At 45.3% G+C, this 15,578-nt stretch overlaps 2 non-coding genes across 2 annotated transcripts; both read left to right on the top strand.

Annotated features, from left to right (window-relative positions):
* Window positions 1-6,467: 6,467 nt before the first annotated feature.
* Trnat-ugu lies at window positions 6,468-6,541 on the top strand. Its single transcript has one exon. It is a non-coding gene; the product is annotated as a tRNA-Thr (tRNA).
* Window positions 6,542-7,014: 473 nt separating this feature from the next.
* On the top strand, window positions 7,015-7,088 carry Trnaa-ugc. Its single transcript has one exon. It is a non-coding gene; the product is annotated as a tRNA-Ala (tRNA).
* The last annotated feature ends 8,490 nt before the right edge of the window (window positions 7,089-15,578 follow it).

Here is a 15,578-nt window from a genome sequence, read left to right as displayed (position 1 = left end):
AAATCGACGTTAAAAATATATTTTATATCTTGTCCAACTTTTCTTGGGCAATGGCCTCTGGTACTCCTTGGCACTCGTCGACAAAATTCCTAATTTTCTGTGACGCTCGCGAATGTGCTTGTCACCGCTGCCAATCTATGCAAGCTAATAGTGAGTGGCACTGGAATACCTATTGCGCAATACTCGGCTTATTATATGACACTGAGCTCTCGGTTTAATTTAACTTTATATCAGTTTCAGTGCTAAAAATAAGTACCAAGCGTAAACGTGAGCTTCGGTTTAACGAGCCTTCACGAAACCTTGTTACTTTCGTGCGACATTTCCTTTACAGCAAGTGTCAGAATGTAGCGCGAGCTGCAAATGTTGCCAGGAATGCCGAAGGCTATCCCCGCACACCATTGCTCTCCACGCGATCACTATGGTACTTATCCCTTCGTTCCTCGCACTAACCTCTGACTCGATCCAAAAACAGATGGACAAGCTATAGCTTCCTAACTATCGAATTCAATTTTAAAACACATATTGATAATCGACTGTAAGGAAGGAACACCACTATCGTCAAATTAAAACATAAATCCCCACATCCAGCGTCTGCAACGCTTGTCAGAAACAAATGCCGGCCGATGTGGCCGAGCGGTTCTAGGCGCTTCAGTTTGGAACCGCGCGACCGCTACGGTCGCAGGTTCGAATCCTGCTTCGGGCATGGATGTGTGTGATGTCCTTAGGTTAGTTAGGTTTAAGTAGTACTAAGTTGTAGGGGACTGATGACCTGAGATGTTAAGTCCCATAGTACTCAGAGCCATTTGAACCAAGAAACAAATGATCATAATATTTCCTGAGATGAAACATATTTAAATACGGATTGAACAACTTTCTAAAACCTCTTTGGTGGCAACAAAAGCGTTTATCCCATAGGTAATAGGCCTACTGAAATTTAAAGACTCTGGCATTACGACAACGATACGATATTGCAGTGCCTTTGTCGTTAAGAAGAACGATGAAATATTCCTTCGGACACTCATGCATATCCGAAGGAAGAGGCACTGCAGTTACTACAGTCCTTATTGATACATGAAATGTATTCGCAATTGCGAATACGAACAACCATCAGCTGTATAACGGAATGACAACGATGGAAATTTGTGGCGGCCGTGACTCGAACCCCGATTTCCCGTTTACACGAGCTGTAGCCCAACCGTTTGGCTATCGTTGCACGACTCACGATCGGATCCAAACTTCCATATGTAGTCGTTTCTGCGTCACAACCAATGCTCTTACACACATATGTAATTCCCGTACAGGGAAGAATATTTTAATTGAAAGTCGCTGCCTAGTATCAGCGGATTAATACGATACTGCAATGCCTATGCTGATAAGAGTAGAAAGATGCAATGTTCATTCGGACATGCATGCAAGTCAAAAGGAAGAGGCACAGCAACGACTACAGCCGTTATGAAACACATACAATACACACATCAAAAAAAGTTTTGCATCACACCGGTTCCCAGAACTCCTGAAGATGGACGTTGACTGTGGGTATTGTATCACAGACACAGTCCCTCTGACTGTTCAGGGATGTCACTGAACCCGCCCAAAGATGTAAACAACCATGTATGAGCAGCGCCTATGAGATGGAGGGGTCCGACAGCCGATCAGTTCCAGTCATTCCACCAGGAAAGAGGTAGATGGCCCATGTTGTCTGTAGTTCTACCATGCCTAGACGGTCAGTCCCGCGGTTCGATCGCGTCCGCATTGTTACTTTGAGCCAGGAAGCGCTCTCAACAAGGGAAGTGTCCAGGTGTCTCGGAGTGAACCGAAGCGATGCTGTTCGGACATGGAGAAGATACAGAGAGACAGGAACTGTCCATGACATGCCTCGCTCAGGCCACCCAAGGGCTACTACTGCAGTGGATGACCGCTACCTACGGATTATGACTCGAAGGAACCCACACAGCAACGCCACCATGTTGAATAACGCTTTTTGTGCAGCCACAGGACGTCGTGTTACGACTCAAAATGTGCGCAATAGGCTGCATGATGCCAAACTTCACTCCCGACGTCCACAGCGAGGTCCAACTTCGCAGCCACGACACCATGCAGCGCGGTACAGATGGGCCCAACAACATGCCGAATGGACCGCTCAGGATTGGCATCACGTTCTTTTCACCGATGAGTGTCGCATATGCCTTCAACCAGACAATAGTCGGAGACGTGTTTGGAGGCAACCCGGTCAGGCTGAGAGCCTTAGGCACACTGTCCAGCGAGTGCAGCAAGGTGGAGGTTCCCTGCTGTTTTGGGGTGGCATTATGTGGGGCCGACGTACGCCGCTGGTGGTCATGGAAGGCGCCGTAACGGCTGTACGATACGTGAATGCCATACTGAGACCGATAGGGCAAGCATATCAGCAGCATATTAGCGAGGCATTTGTCTTCATGGGCGACAATTCGTGCCCCCACCGTGCAAATCTTGTGAACGACTTCCTTCAGGATAACGACATCGCTCGACTAGAGTGACCAGCATGTTCTCCAGACATGAACCCTACCAAACATGCCTGGGATATACTGAAAAGGGAAGTTTATGGACGACGTGACCCACCAACCACTCTGCGGGATCTACGCCGAATCGCGGTTAAGGAGTGTGACAATCTGGACCAACAGGGCCTTGATGAACTTGTGGATAGTAAGCCACAAAGAATACAGGCATGCATCAATGCAATAGAACGTGCTACTGGGTATTAGAGGTACCGGTGTGTACAGCAGTCTGGACCACCACCTCTGAAGGTCTCGCTGTATGATGGTACAACATGCAATGTGTCCTTTCCATCCTTTCCATGAGCAATAAATAGGGCGGAAACGATGTTTATGTTGCTCTCTATTCCAATTTTCTGTACAGCTTCCGGAACTCTTGGAACCGATGTGATGCAAAACTTTTTTTGATGTGTGTATATTCGCAGTTGCGAATACGAACATCCATGTGAATGACAGAAGTGAAAATTTTTGCCGGAGCGAGACAGATTGTAACACAGGAACAACGACGTGTGGAAGTTTGGGTCTGGCCGTGAGTTGGACACGGATAGCCAAAGCATCGACGGTAAATGTGGCCATGGGGTTAAAAACATCATATTCACGAGTGAATGGTCACAGGTTGGCAGCTCGTTGTATGCATATTTTGGCCTGACGGTAGCTCAGCGTGTTCGGCCAGAGGACTGATTATCATCTGTAATAATAAAAACTGAGAAAAGGAATCAACGATCACCCTCAACAGATGTCATGTGACGTCCGTCCAGATCAAACAAAACGTACAATATCGAACAAATTAAAAAAAAACAAAAAAAGAAATTGAGACGACTGCTCACGGTAAGTCGGAAATCCGGGTTCGAGTCCAGGTCCGGCATACATTTTTATTGTCGTCATTACATTACACAGCTGATGGCTCTACATATACGCAACTGCGAATACAAAAAAAATGGTTCAAATGGCTCCGAGCACTATGGGACTTAACTTCTAAGGTCATCAGTCCCCTAGAACTTAGAACTAATTAAACCTAACTAACCTAAGGACATCACACACATTCATGCCCGAGGCAGGATTCGAACCTGCGACCGTAGCGGTCGCGCGGTTCCAGACTGTAGCGCCTAGAACCGCTCGGCCACCCCGCCGGCAACTGCGAATACATTTCATGCCCTTCATAACGCCTGTAGTCGCCGGAGAGCCTCTTCTTTCGGACATGCATGCATGTCCGAAGGAACATTGCATCATAATTTTTAATAACACAGGCACAGCAATATCGTATTTATCCGCAGACACCGAGCAAACTACTTTCAGATAAAATGCCTCCCCTGTACAGGAATATACATAATGGACGTATGAGTGCAGGTTGTAGACACATGGTTGACGACGTATGGAAATTTGAGTCTGGTCATGAGTTATGCTCGGATAGCCTATTGGTAAACCCACCACTCGCGATAAGCGGGAAATCTGGGTTCGAGTCCCGGTCCGGCACAAATTTGCAATATTGTCATTGCATTATAGAGCTGGTCTTCTCCATTTCATCTGTCCACCCACATGTGCCAAGACCATACTTCATACGAGGGATATCCGGAAATTAAGCTCCGATCGGTCAAGAAATGGAAGCCACTGTGAAAATCTAATAAAGCTTTGCACATGTGTGTTAGACAGCGTCTCTAGTATGCCTGTCGGTTACATAGCTTCGCTCTTTTCAGTTCTGAGCGCATGGTGAGCACATAAAGATGCACAAAAAATAGTGTCTCCCGCCAAGTATGAGGTCCTGTTGAGAGATTTCGTCTGATGTTATGCAGCCCACATTGCTGTCATGCGGTTCCTACTTTGTGACAATTTTTAGTCGCAATCTGCAGGGGCAATGAAAATGCTCTTGAAGCGTTTTCGATGGGAAGTGTTTGATCACCCGCACTACAGCCCGTAATTGGCTCCCTCTGTATTTCATCTCTGCTCACATTAACTACTAGCTATGAAGACAACATTTTCGCACAGACAACGCGCTATAGATGAGCGTAGAGAATCGGCGGAAGCACAGGCGGCTGCCTTCTTTGACGATGGTACTGGAAAGTTGGTACAACGCTACGACAAATGTCTAAGTCGGAGTGGTGGCAATGTAGAGCAGTGGCTGGAAGCTGTAGCTGACTGTTGCAGATAAAATATTTCTGATATTCAGAGTAGTTGCCATTTCGCGATCAATCGGAACTTACTTTCCGAATAGCCCTAGTATTTACAACCATTTTTACACTTTTTAAATGTTCATAAATGCTTAATTCAGAGGGTAAATCATTTATTTGATGCCTTATCGTAATACACAAAATTATTATAGTGAATACTAATTTTCTCTTGTAGTCAGATGAGCTCCTTCATTAATATATCTTTGGGAGGTGTTTTACCCGTACTTTCATGCGTAATAGCGCCACACCTAGTGTCCTTCAATACGACGTTATCCATTGCGTAACGCTCTTTCTCATATACTTGCATGACCTTATGGGGAGCTGACTCAAAGCATCTCAGGGTTATGCTAAACAGCTCAATTGACACCTCATACTGCTAGCTGTGAGGACAGACACGTGAAACCAGTTTTGAGAGCAAATGACGTAATACGAGCTGAAATTTATGAGAAACCAGATTTTTCTCTGTTAATGCAGGTAGCTTCTCGAAGTTCTTTTCCACCTCAGTGACGAGCTTATAGCACATCGGTTTACAATTACTGAATTTATGAGTCGTTTCCAGCATTTTTGCTACTTACACACAGTTCAAGTGCTTTCGGGATGGAAAAGAGACCGTTGACGATGCACAAGGTTCAGGTCAAAAGTCAATGAAGACCCTTCGATTGGCAGGGAACATCGATCATGCGCACATGGTGAGACAAAGTCGGCGACTGTCTCTAAGGCTGATATCAAAATTATGCTCTAGGAAGGACAGTATTAACCTTATAATTCGCAAAGATTAGGACACGTGTAAGTTCTGTTTCAGATTTACGTTGTACAAAATGACCGACGAGGAGAAGGCAACATAAACGAAAACTACCTAAGACTGCACTGACACCAGTGGCCGAAGCCCGTCTTTTTTATTAACCATCAACACAGGGCTCGGACCTGGATGGAGAACATAGCCATTGTTGTTATTGTTGTTAGCTGTCTGCTACACATTTTCGACAGGCATTGAAGGACACGTTACATCAAGATTTGGCTTGATTCCAAAACACATATTTCGTTGACATCTTTACAATACTTGCAGGAAGTGTTCATCAGTTGATAACTATAAAGACAAATAAACAAGCGATACGGCGCAGTGACGATACACTGGACTCAAATTCGGGACGATGACGGCTGAAATCTCTGTCAGATCATCTAGATGTAGCTTACCATGGTACCCCTAAACGACTTATGGCAAATTCCAGGACTGTTTCTTTGAAAAGAACACAGCCGATTTCCTTCGCTCTCCTCCCCCAATCCTATCCACTGCTCCGCCGCTACCGACCTCGTCGTCGACGGTACAATAGATCTTAATATTCCTTTCCTTCCATAAAAGATAAATAAAAAGTTTTATTTTTACCTTTCTTTGTTTGTTTTAGGATTTAGTCACCGAAAGTTTAATAGGTATCTTACTGAAACGCCTAACATAGATGTTCGCTGGCCGCTGCTACACCTGCACTAGAGCGGTCTCTCTGAAAATCTAATCGTTTACATGTCATATCTACTCTGATGAGACAAAACATTACGACCATCGTCTCACGGCGCTGTGGGCACGCGATGCAGTAAGGAAAGTGCACAAGGTGAGCAAATACGAGTGGGTAATCATTCTAGCGCGCCACAATTGCGAAATATGAAGATAGTAACTGTTCTCGAAAGAACATTACGTATGTAGATTGTGGACAGTTGGGAATGTGGGTGTCACTGGAAGCGAGCAAGCATTAAGTCCGTGAAGTTACGCTATTCATCTGCGTCCTCGGTGGCTCAGATGGATAGAGCGTCCGCCATGTAAGCAGAAGATCCCGGGTTCGAGTCCCGGTCGGGGCACACATTTTCAGCTGTTCCCATCAAGGAATGTCAACAACACCCGTCGGCAGCTCAGGGTTTCAATTAATTATCACTTATTCTAGAGAAGCTGCACGGTCATCAATGGTATCTGTGCTTTCGAGAACAGTTCAAAACATGGTTCAAATGGCTCTGAGCACTATGGGACTTAACTTCTGAGGTCATCAGTCCCCCTAGACTTAGAACTACTTAAACCTAACTAACCTAAGGACATCACACACATCCATGCCCGAGGCAGGATTCGAACCTGCGACCGTAGCGGTCGCGCGGTTCCAGACTGAAGCGCCTAGAACCGCTCGGCCACAACGGCCGGCCGAGAACAGTTACTCTCTTCATATATAGTTAAATGGCTACCCGGCCATTGGCCTTCGTTTGAGCGAATGCGCACAGGTTGCCCAAAGTCTCACGGGAAGCGTGCAAGGGATTACTCCCTGCAGTCGCGCTCTTCATCTGTGTCCTTGGTGGCTCAGACGGGTAGAGCGTCTGCCATGCAAGCAGGAGATCCCGGGTTCGAGTCCCGGTCGAGGCACACAGTTTCAGCGGTCCCCACCAAGGTATGTCAACAACACGTGTCGGCAGCTGAGGGTTTCAGTTAATTATCATTTACAATTGCGAAAATCTACTGATATACACGCTTACACAAGGTATAGAAGGGCAGTGCATTGGCGGAGCTGTCATTCGTACTCACGTGATTCATGTGAAAATGTTTCCGACGTGATTATGGCCGGAAGAAGGGAATTGACAGTCTCTGAACGCGGAATAGTGGTTGGAACTAGACGCGTGGGACATTCCATTTCTGAAATCTTTAGGGAATCAATATTCCGAGATCCACAGTGTCAAAGGCGTACGACGAACGTATCCGTTAGGACACTGAGGCGAAATTTGGCGTTAATGGGCTATGGTAGCAGACGACCGACCTGTTGCCTTTGCTAACAGTACGACATCGCCTACAGCGCCTCTGCTGGGCTCGTGACCATATCGGCTGGACCCTAGACAACTTGAAAACCATGGCCTGGTCAGAGAAGTCCCAATTTCAGTTGCTATGAGCTGATGATCGGGTTCAAGTGTAGCGCAGACCTCACGAAGCCATGGACTCAAGTTGTCAACAGGGCACTGTGAAAGCTAGAGGTGGCTCCATAATGGTCTGGGCTGTGTTTAAATGGATTGGACTGGCTCCTCTGGTCCAAATGAACCGATCATTGACTATAAATGTTTATGTTCGGCTACTTGGAGACCATTTGGAGCTATTCATGTACTTCATGTTCCCAAACAATGAGCCACAACAGTTTACGATTGGTTTGAAGAACATTTTGGACAATTCGGGCGAATGAGTTGGTCATCCAGATCACTCAATATGAATTCCACCTAATATTTATAGGACATAATCGAGAAATCAGTTCGTGAACAAAATCCTGTACTGGAAACACTTTTGCAATTATGGACGGTTGTAAAAGAACCATGGCTCAGTATTTCTGCAGGGGACTTCCAACGACTTGTCGAATCCATGCCACGTCGATTTGATGTACTAGGCAGGGAGAAAGTAGGTCCGACACGATATTAGGATGTATTCCATGTCTTCTGTCACCTCGGTATATTTCCATGTTAATCCAACGACATCGTCAAATACGTTTGCAGTGAGTACAGGCTCATCGAAATTACTCCTTGGAACAATGTAAAAGTGCCATCTGGTCGGATAAATCAGTTTCTTTGTTACGCAAGGTCGATGGTGGTATCCGGAAGCGTAGTCATCCAGGCGAACGGTGACACGAAACCAGCGCCGCGCCTCGGGCAAAGGCGGTCCAGGCAGTATTATGTCATGGCGGGGGGGCATTCGCCTGGTTGCCACAGAACTTGTGGTAATAATGGAAAACTCCGCGATTTGAACGCAATCGAACACACCGAGCGCGTCCTCCACGCGCACCTGCCAACGGCCCCTAATTTACAGGAATAGCATGACCCGTGCGTAGATATCGGGTGGCACACACCTCCAGCAACTTACCATGGACTCGTCGAATCCATGGGCCGTAGAATCTCTGCTGTATTGCACTCCGAAGTTGAACCAACAAGCTATTAAGCAGTGGTCATGCTCTTCTGCTCATCTGTGCATGTTTCGCATAATTTGTGATAACAATGATGAAATTCGCAGCTCTAGGTTGTTCCTCACGAGCCGGCCAGAGTGGCCGAGCGGTTCTAGGCGCTACAGTCTGGAATCGCGCGACCGCTACGGTCGCAGGTTCGAATCCTGCCTCGGGCATGGATGTGTGTGCTGTCCTTAGGTTAGTTAGGTTTAAGTAGTTCTAAGTTCTAGGGGACTGATGACCACAGCAGTTAAGTCCCATAGTGTTCAGAGCCATTTGAACCATTTTTTTGTTCCTCACGAACCTGTTCAATCCCGGTCAAGATCATTGTCAAATGAGTACAGTTTAAGGCAATATGGAGGAAACAGACGTAGCTCTGATTAATACAGACAAGCAACTGCCGTAGATGTATTCATGGCGATCTCATCCTTGACAATTACTCTGAGAAGGATCGTAAACGATCGTGTAAAGAACTGCAGTTATAGCTTGAACTCTGATTTATTTATTTCCTTCATATTCCATCAATGAACGCAGCAGCGAGAGGAACGGATTACGGTTTAGAATTAAGGACGACTATGAATGTACTTTTAACTGCGCTACCCGCGCACGTTTCACGGTCTGCCTTAACACTTAAACATGTTGAAAACTGCCACCCATTAAAATCTCAGAAAATACTCAAAAATTAGAATAAGATTCAAAGAAATTCAAAACTAATTGTAAGACTTAGATGTATCTGTACTGATGTTAAAGAAAATCAAATGAAACTGTGGTTCCAGAGATATTGTCAAGTCTCAGACATCTACACCGTATGTATGCAGACTGAAGTAAGGAATGAAAATTTTTATCAATGTGAGGACTCGAACCCGGATCTCCTACTCACTTGGCGGATGCGCTAACCACTATGCAGCCCTGGCACTGTAGTTTTTTGCAGCTGAACGGACTACCTAAGCATGTGGTAGTATGAACCAAAACAAGAAAAAATGTCTGGTAAATATGGGCTCTAAAATGCTTACGTTAAGAGCTATGGGCACTTGTTCAATAGAGGAGACGTGCTCCACACTAGCGACGATAAAAAAGTGATTATATCTCCTCAGATATGCATTTTGGAGCCCATGTTTACAAGATATTTGTTTTTATCTTGGTCTATACTACCACCTCTGAAATTTGCCTACTGTATAATCTTAGCAACAACAATACTGGTACATGTATTCCACATTTCTCCATCTCCTTCATCCTTGAAAGTCTGTAACATCATTACGGAATTACCCTGTATATACATACATTTACAGGCGTCTATAACTTTGATGTTCTGTAACGCCGTTGGGTGACGTTTCCGGACATAGATTCCTATGTAAAACTTGTTGTATTAAATCCCCTCTACAACCTCTATAAGTGTGTTAGATGAACTGTGAAACACCCTGTATATTATTTAATTAATTATTTTATCTACTGTTTGCTGGTTGTATATTATTACGTATAATACATGTTCTTCTTTAAGCGGTCCCCACACTGATGCGGCACAAATCGCGCCGCAGCTGCCACGGCACACCTGATTTGTGTAATAGAGGTCTGCAAATTAGGTGTTTTGCTCCCCCTACTTGCTCCAGCTCACCGCGCTTGGGCACGACGTACGCGAGTATGAATGCACAAAGCGAGCAGGCAGTGATCGATGAGCCGGGAGCGAGAGGGTGGGGGCAGAGGTCGCCCGGAATGGCGCGCTCACTGTGCTGCTGTTGTGAACGTAATACGAGCGGTGGTAGTAGTAGTAGTAGTAGTAGTAGTAGTAGTAGCCGCAGCAGCAGCAGCAGCAGCTGCTTTGAAGCGAGCTCTCACAGCGAGCACTTCCTGGTAAGCTCTGCGAGGTCGTCTGTTATTTACGTTGCGCGAAGGAGTATGGCGCTTCGTATTCTTGTAAGTGTTTTTATACTCGTACCGTCGTTCCCGTAGAATGGAAACGTTTATGTGTAGAGTAGTGTAGGCCGACATTGTGTGACTTTTCTTAACCACACTTTCACTGTTAACCTCACTAATGGCCGATCCCTCTGACACTGGTCAGGTCATACAGTAGAGATTGGGAAGAACCGATCGGTTAAAACCGATACCGGTACGTTAGTCCCGAATAACCGATATTTTTCGGTATTTGTTTGTTCTCGGTTATAACAGGTCTTTTCCTTTTTTGCAGATAACTGGGTATAAAACAAATGTATCAATTTGCCGTAGCAGAGGTGCTAAAATTTTTGGTTTTAGATAAAACATTTTTTTCATAAACGAACTTGGGGTGCGTTTTGTTGCTTCTGAAAAACTGATATCCTCATTGAATGATATCATTGCTGATGAAAGGAGTGAACTCAACACATTATAGAACGAATAATTATGAACAGACTGGACAATAAGTATTCGGCATTGGATAAATTTATTATTGAATTTGAACTATTCTCATGGCATCCTTCCTCGTAAATGTTATATTTCGCCCACTATCTATATTCATTTGAAATTTTTGGAAGACCATTTTCTGTCAGGAAAAAACCAGTTACATTCTGGACTAAAAAACGAGTTTTCGTTTGAAATAGTTAAACAAAAACAACGCTACAAATTTCACACAAAAGCTTATTCCTTGTGTATGATTTCTATGAAATAATAAAACACAAAGGAAGTTATGGCAACAGTGATAAACTAAAAACTTAGCAATTCATTCATAGTTTATAATAAAAAGAGAAATTGGCTAATCTGCTGCCTGTGTCCATATAATGTGCCTTATCTGTTTGCAGCTCTTAGAAAAGGACAACTGAACACGATAAATATAGTTCTGCAAACTTATTTTTCACCCCTTAGCACTGGCTATTCGTAATGCCCAAATAGTGGTACGGTCCTCGATTATAATGGGATTTTTAACAGAGATTTAAAAAATTAGGATCAGTAGAAGAATATCGGTGAATTTTTTGTAATATTCAACCTCTCATTACTTTTCGAGAAAAGCAGCGAACGCTGACGGAGTTTTCTTTATTTACCTATTTTATTTGATAGTTTGATTCTATGTACCTTGAACGTTTAATCCAAAAGTCTGTGGGTGTCGTAGAATGTTTTCAGTCTTTGTTCGATATCTGCGTTTATTATTGGAAACAGCAGCAACTAAAAACCGAAAATCGGCTATTTCAGATGCCGGTTATTTTGAGCGGTTTTGGCAGTCGGTTTAAACTGGAGATGAAAAAATACCGGAGTGGTCGAAAACCAGTTGTTTCAGTGATAACCGTCGCCCCTGTCATATTGTCGGAACTGGAAATCTGCCATCAGAAGGCACCGACAGATGTCCCGTTGTCGGCGATGTCTGCAATTCATTGTGAAGCCCAGCAGGGTCAACCGCCGTCCCCGGACCTGCAATTTCTACAACAACGTGGGCAACAGCACCATCAGGAACAGCAACTTCTGCACCAATATCAACATAAACTTCAGTAGCAACAACTGGGCCAGTAACAACAGTATGAGCAACTGCAACAACAATAATATCATCAACAATAACATCAACTACATCAGGTCAGTCAGCATGTCAGCCATCACTGTGACCCCGACAGCCTGTCACCTGACGCCAATGAATCTGACCATCCGTAGCAACAAAGCGACCCCTTAGTAAACGGCTCTGTTTCGATTCTAATACTGTCCGGGACTGTGATATGTGTGAGATACCGGGTTCGGATCCCCCTTCCGCTGGCGGCACAGTGCAGACAATCACAGAATACTCTCATGATCACCCATCGAGCCCTCACGATGCAGTTGCGCTGCCTAGCGTCCAAAATCGGCACAGTCGATCTGCAGGCCCATACATTATCTTCGTGGCAAGCAATAGAGTTAAGACGGAACTGAAGTCCGTTGCGGCTGCCAATAATTTAATAGTGACCACTGTTCCCAAATGTCATCAGCTCGATGTGTATGCCCACAGCTTCCTACTCCATACATATGGCATTATTCGCGGTGTTGACATTAGTCTGATGTATAAGGAGGTAGCCGACGGAATGAAGAGTATGTACCCTGTCGTAAGAATCAAATGCTACACCAGGGAACATAATTCAAATCCCGAATTAACGGTGCCGATTCCAGTCTGCGTTGTGCATTTTGTTCACGAACTTTAGCCTCATATGTTGTTGTCTGGGGGACACGCTGTTCGGTGGAACCGTACATCACCCCAGTAATCCATTGTAGAAATCGCTGACATTCTCATGGTCGAGCGAACCGGTGCAGACGCCATACTCGTTGCAGCAGGTGCGGCGGTTAACACCGAAAGCATTCATGCACGGCGACGGTTCCAACCTGCTTAATCTTCTCTGTTCAGTATCCAGTTACAGATAGGTCGTATGTGGTATTTCTCCTTTATCAAGAGCAACAATGTGCAAGGAGCTACGCGGGAAGGGTAACTGGTAGATCGCAGCACACATACTCAGCTGCCCTACGACAGCCTCCCAGTCCCCAAAGTCTCACAAATTTTCCGTCACTACCAGCAAGCTCTCACCACAACCGCCTCGCTAAACAAGACTATTCCATAAGACCACTGCCACAGCCGGTGCCACCCCAGTTGATTTCCCTCCCTTAGGGAGCCGGACGTCATCGGAATGACTTTCAGTCAAAGACAGATCGGGCGCTGCCTGTGGCACGTGAGGTGCATCGAAATGGCACATTCTCTGACCAGCCTGGCTACAGGACTTTTTACATATTAGTCAAGTATATTCTATCTCTCACCATCTTCCCCGAGTCTTTTTATCACACAACCGATATCCTTCTCAGTATGGTAAACAATTACCGCTGCTTCGTAATAACAGCGAGTATGTCATTGAAAAAATCATCCGGTTTATCCTTCACCTCGTTGAATATGTGAAGACACAGCCAACTGGAACTCATAAATACTGCCTACACGACAATTACTAACGACCCTCTTAACGCCTAGCAGCTATTGTGGGATTTAGTACCCTCCAATGGAATGCAGCATCTGTAGGATGTTCACCAACAGGAACTTCGGGCGCGGAAGATATCAGTGGCAGCCATCTCTGAAATTTAGTTTCAGTCAGATACCGTCGTCCGGCTTCGAGAATATCCGGTATACTGACAAGGCAGAGAGGATGTTCGAGGAGAAGTTGCCCTCTTCAGCAATAACGTGCTGTACCACACCCCAACACTGATATCACATGACTATCGACAGCTTTCAAGCTAGAGCGGTCAGGCTCTCATCTCCAATCGATCGAATAACTATTGTGGCCATCTACTGCCGGCCGCGGTCGTATATTCCCTTCGAAGATTGGTACCCTCCTTTCCGATTCTGTGGAGATTTTAACGCGCACGTCAGACTAGGGAGCTGCGCGTTTAATAATACATTGGGTGTCGGGATTCTAGAGATTCTCGGCGAGCTCAATCTCATCGTCCTCAATGATGATTCCTCTACATTCTATTACCGGATCAACAACCCTCAGCCGTCGACTTGACCTTGTGTTTGGCTTCTGTTTCCTCGCATTTTACATGGATTATATTCCTTATCCTATGGGGTCTTGCCACTAAGCTCTTCTTACATCACCAATCACTCAGACCCATGTTACGGTCTGTATGTAGTCTCATAAATGAAACGTCACGAACGCGGTTTGGTCCCGATATTGCGCAATAATGGACACACAACTTTCACCGTCCCCCACCGTGACGCCCCCGCAAACAAGGTGTATTATTCTTCGCCGGCCGCGGTGGTCTCGCGGTTCTAGGCGCGCAGTCCGGAACCGCGCGACTGCTACGGTCGCAGGTTCGAATCCTGCCTCGGGCATGGATGTGTGTGATGTCCTTAGGTTACTTAGGTTTAAGTAGTTCTAAGTTCTAGGGGACTGATGACCACAGCTGTTAAGTCCCATAGTGCTCAGAGCCATTTGAACCATTTATTATTCTTCGAAACCATCTCAATGTAGCAGCATCGATTCATACTCTACAGAAGAAGGCGATCACAAGCATCAGCAGACAGCCAGTTCCCCAGTGGCAGTAAGAATTTTCTAGTCGGATGGCTCAAAAGAGGCTAGCTTGCGGTCGACTGAAATGACATACCACATTGGAGAACTATGTTGCTTACAAACGGATTCATTCAGCAACTGAGCCCTTTATCAAGGCCTGCAGAAAAGAACACTGGAGGAAATTTTGTGATCATCTCTCCACGAAAACTGCTGTTGGCGAATCTGGGCAATAATTTCCTTGTTCAGACGGAAACCGGCGCGTTCGAAGTGATTGCAGAACTGGACAAGTTAGTTTACTGACTTTTATATCACCATCCACTGCACTGCCAGCACGCATTGACCTCTCTGTGACCGACAATGCTGCCGATATTCGAGATGGTTTCACTTCATCATTCTCCCTCGTTTAACTCCACAAGGCTCAGATGGATTCAAAGGGAACATCACCCAGGTACGACGAGATCCACGATCAGCAGTTTGTCGGATAATGCAAAATGCGTTCTTGTGAGCATATTTACTGACATCTGGAAGGATGGAAGCATTGCAGATGACTCGATGACTCAAATATTGGTGCCCATATTGAAAACTTTGAACGTTTCCTCAGGTTCCGCATAGGATGGTGGTTAGAAAATCCAGACTTGCTCCCCTGGGCGCAATACGGCTTTTGCAACGCAGAAGTACTATTGACAGTATCACATTTCTTGCAATGGACGCTGAAAAAACCTTCCTGACTTACTTGACAGCTTGATTTCTTGATTTATCGAAAGCTTATGACAGTTTTACGATTCCTGAGCTCAATAACAATATGAAACTGCTACGACTCGCGGTATAGCTTTTACGAATTGTCTATGGTTTGCACGGCTATCGTATCGATTATGTCCATGACCACGACAACCTGTTATACAAGCCGCCCGTGGTCTTCCGCAGGGTGCGGTATTGAGTCCCATACTGTTCATCTTGTATGTCGCCGACCTG

The sequence above is a fragment of the Schistocerca piceifrons genome, chromosome X (genome assembly GCF_021461385.2).
Source record: "Schistocerca piceifrons isolate TAMUIC-IGC-003096 chromosome X, iqSchPice1.1, whole genome shotgun sequence".
Classification (NCBI taxonomy): Eukaryota; Metazoa; Arthropoda; class Insecta; order Orthoptera; family Acrididae; genus Schistocerca; species Schistocerca piceifrons.
This window is presented reverse-complemented; position numbering and strand designations above follow the sequence as displayed.